Source organism: Saccostrea cucullata, unplaced genomic scaffold (genome assembly GCF_032062105.1).
Source record: "Saccostrea cucullata isolate Sc308-1 unplaced genomic scaffold, CSIRO_AGI_Scuc_v1 ctg11490, whole genome shotgun sequence".
NCBI classification, from domain to species: domain Eukaryota; kingdom Metazoa; phylum Mollusca; class Bivalvia; order Ostreida; family Ostreidae; genus Saccostrea; species Saccostrea cuccullata.
In genome coordinates, this window is record NW_026923091.1 from 1 (window position 1) to 4,577 (window position 4,577).

General features: G+C 33.8%; 1 long non-coding RNA gene across 1 annotated transcript; it reads left to right on the forward strand.

The window, feature by feature from the left end:
• Nucleotides 1-3,885, forward strand: LOC134263138 (uncharacterized). The gene is made up of 3 exons (XR_009991188.1): nucleotides 1-85; nucleotides 2,583-2,687; nucleotides 3,119-3,885. It is a non-coding gene; the product is annotated as an uncharacterized LOC134263138 (long non-coding RNA).
• Nucleotides 3,886-4,577: the final 692 nt, after the last annotated feature.

The following is a 4,577-nucleotide window of genomic DNA, read 5'->3' on the forward strand; positions in this document are numbered from 1 at the left end:
GAGAGACGGTAAAACTGAAACCCGAGTGGAGAAAAAGGTTGTGATTTCGCAGGAAGAAAACGGGGATGATATTGACCACGACGCGGTAAGTTCAACAAAGGCTATGAAAGAAAACAAAGGAAATAAATTACCTCTTAATTCTCCCCTTCCCAAATAATTCTTAACAGCTCTCTAGGATCAAAAGCTGATTGATTAATCTCATAGTAATTTCTTAGGGTTTATAACTTGATATTTCTGTTCATCAAGCCCTTTTTATACGCCCGTCTTAAGACGGGATGTATTATGTTATAGGCTTCATGTCCGTCCGTCTGTCCGTCTGTCCATTCGTGTCCGGCTCATAACTAGGCCTAGGATTATCAAACTATGTCAACTGATACTTCTTGGGTAGACGGTGTGTCGCGCACCAAAAGTAGGTCGCTCTGACCTTTAATAAAGATGTTATGGCCAAATATGGAAAAATCCTGTCCGGCTCATAACTAGAAAACTATTAGACCTAGAGCTATCAAACTTGGCAAAAGTATACATCTTAGGTAGAAGGTGTGTCGCGACCTATTTCAAGGTCACTGTGACCTTTAATTTTAGTGAAATTTTTCAAAAATTTAAGTTTTTTAAATTTTAGATTTCGTAATCCTAAAAATGTAAAAAATAGAGTTGTATCCTTATTAAAAAGTATTAAATCAAGTAAAAACTTATTTTTTCATCATATACTTTACAGCAATCTTAAACAAATTTCAGTGTTAGTGAGAGGAATTCAGTTTGTCCCATGGGCATAATTATCAAGCACTGGTCAGGAAGAATTTTGATAGCAGAAAGTTGCATGTCAAATTAGAGAGAAATTAATGAGTTTAGTGTGAGGAGGTTTGGTGTTATCCCTTGGGTATTGGGCAAATGGACAGCCAGCCTAGCTGTTAGATTAAAAATAGCTCTTGGTGGCTAGCTAAGTTTTAAAATGAATTTGATAAAAAATAATTAAAACTTATTTGATATTGCATAATAAACTAATAATCTGATATTATATAATATTAATTAATTAAAAACTAATTTTATCGGGTGGGGTTGAATCAGCATGCCTACTTGACCGTATGAAATATAAATATAAAACCTGTCTGGCATTGAATCTAAAAAGAAATCATGGAGTATTTTATATGTTTTAAAAGTGTTTTAGGATAAAAAGTGCAGATCCATTAATATTTAGGGAGTAATGAGTAGACAAGCATCCAGTCAAAGATTAATTAATGAGTTCAATGTAGGAAGGCTATCTGATTAAGCGCTGCCTTATCTGTCTTTTGGGATTAGACAGAAGAACTGCTGGTCATAGCAAATGTCATTTGATGGCCAGCCTTTCTTTTCAAAATTAATTTGGCATAGATTAAGTTGTTAAGACTAATTTGATATTGTTTATTATGATGGCCGGCATTTGACAAAGTCTAACACAAACAGTATAGAAATCTGTCAGTTATGTAATATTTGTTATAATTATGCCTACAGCACAGGGGATGGATAAAGAAATAGTTTTATGTGCCCGGATCGATAGATCCCGGGCGTATATTGTTTTTGTCCTGTCTGTTTGTCTGTTTGTCTGTTTATCTGTTTGTCTGTTTGTCTGTTGTCAACTTTAACCTTGGCCATAACTTTTGAACAATAAAAGATAGAGACTTCATATTTGGTATGCATACTTTACTAATAAAGTCCTTTCAAATGACATCAAGGTCAATGACCTTGTGACCTTGACTGTGACCTATATGCTAAAAATAGCTTTTTCCACTGTTTGTCATAACTTTTTAACCATAGGAGATAGGGACTTCATATTTGGTATGCATACTCCACTAATAGAGTCCTTTCAAATGACATCAAGGTCAATGATCTTGTGACCTTGACTGTGATCTATATGCTAAAAATAGCTTTTTACACTTTTTGCCATAACTTTTGAACCATAGGAGATAGGGACTTTATATTTGGTATGCATACTCCACCGATTAAGTTCTTTCAAATGACACCATGGTCAATGACCTTGTGACCTTGACTGTGACCTATATGCTAAAAATAGCTTTTTCCACTGTTTGTCATAACTTTTGAACCATAAGAGATAGGGACTTCATATTTGGTATGCATACGCCACTAATAGAGTCCTTTCAAATGACGGCAAGGTCAATGATCTTGTGACCTTGACTGTGACCTATATGCTAAAAATAGCTCTTTACACTTTTTGCCATAACTTTTGAACCATAGGAGATAGGGACTTCATATTTAGTATGCATACTCCACTGATTAAGTTCTTTCGAATGACACTATGATCAATGACCTTGTGACCTTGACTGTGATCAATATGCTAAAAATAGATTTTTTGAACTTTGTTGCCGCTGGGCGCATAGTGTTTCACAAACACATCTTGTTTTTAAAAATGGAAAAATCATGGACATCTTAGAATCAAGGTTGAAGTGATTTTCTTGCAGTCTAAACTGTTAAAGATAATTGTGTAATATTTTGACGGGCGTATCATGCTGTGGCGTGGCACTTTATTGTAAATCTCTCGTACTAATACTCATATTCCTGTTGTATTAACTTTAACTATTTTATGACAGCTGCTAGCGGAGGCCATTAAGTCAGTAACGGAGATGAACCCTGACCTGTCCGTGGAGAGGATTGAGTGTATGAGGCAGATGGAGGAAGTGGACGGAAGGTACTAGGTAAGTCAATCACATTGAATTCTTGTCTTATAGGTACAACTTAAAAAATCAAAGTCTCTTTTATTAAAGGTGACTTAAATGCCCTCTGTTTCATAAAAAGTTTTAGTGAAATCAAGCACACTTTATTTTGTTTAGAGTACTAGTTAAATCAAACAAGTAATATTTTATTAAAGGTACTAAATAAGTTGAATATGTCTGTGCATGTAGGATGCTTCACAGAAAATAATGTATCTTAAATAGCTTACCTTCATTATGTAGCTTAGATTTTGAAGTTAACCTCTGACCTATACATTGTAGGTTAGATTTTTATGTTAGAAATAATGTATCTTAAATAGCTTACCTTCATTATGTAGCTTAGATTTTGAAGTTAACCTCTGACCAATACATTGTAGGTTAGATTTTTATGTTAACCTATGACCTTCTTGTTGTAGGTTAGATTTCGGTGTTCGTTAACCTCTGTACAGGTATAGCCAGTTATCAGTGCCTATTACGTCTCCAGTCCTCTCCTGCCTGCCTTTGCGTCTCCTTTTTTTGCTTTTGAAGGACGATAAAGACAGCGGACCCACTGGTCACTTTGACAGACTATAGGAAATATTGCAATAAATTAACGTGTATGTGGCATAAAAATCATGTTTCATGTGTCATATTTAATTTGTTTCATTTGACATTATATCAAGAGACTTTCTGCCAGCAGATAATTTAAGGTCGTGTGTCTCTGACCTTTTTGTACTGAAGTCGGTTGCCATGTGATGGGATCAGATTGTCACACCTTACTTCTCCCGGGCTGAGAGATTATAATGGCAGCTATAGGGACTCATTTCTTATTTGATGTTTAATCTCATTGGCATTTTAAGTCATCTTTTAATGGATGCAGAGAAAATGTTTTTTGCAAAATGCTACATAGCTAGATAAGGTTTGTTAAGATTTTTTTTATTTGCTGAATGCTTTATTTATATAAATGATATGACTCTCTGACACTGTTTATCTTAAAAAGATTATACTTTTATGAAGACAGATTATGTGTCTGTGCAAGGTTGTCCAATTTTATTGCTTATGTTGCTATTTTTAAGTCCAGACTGTAGAGCTGCAGTCCGATCAGAGACTTCTGCTTTTAAGTCCTAGACTAAAATTTTATGTAGATCATCTTTTTATACATGTATAGAGATAAAATTCATTTCAATAAAATCAACATTTTTAATTATGTCTTATGTGTTTCATATGCTTTAATCTAATGTTAAAATACAGGGTTTTACATATTTAACCTTTCTCTTATTGAATAAAAAAAATCCCTATTGTTATCATTATCTTATTGGGGATTTTTTAAATTTATAAATAGAAAAATTTAAAATGTCAAGCCCCTGTGTGTTAGAGATGCATGTTATCAATTCTCTAATCTGTTTCTGTTGTTAAGTATTCCTCTTCTTAAAAGTCGGCCAGTCTTGCATCTCTCTGTAAATCAAGAGGATTCAATTTTGCAAAGGGGAGATAATAATGAGTAAAAAAATTTAATAGTTGGGGGATCAAAAAGAAGAGGATGAATTTCTAAGTTATTATGAGTCATACTGAGACAGAAATATCTACAGATAATGAAGATGTAAATGAGCGTAGACTTGAATTTAAAATTAGCCAACTTTCCTTACTTATGCAGAAATATACCTTCATCACCTGCATACGAAGTTTATATATCCCAGTTGATTCGATACGCAAGATAATGCTCTACATATAAACAATTTTTAAACGTGGTAAATTATTGACAGACAAGTTGATGAAACAAGAATATCGGCAGTATTTTTAAAGTCACCATTTCGCAAGTTTTAAGGTCGATACAATGACATTGTCAGCTAATACAGTTAATCATTAAGTCAAATGCTTACGAACGTTTTTCACACT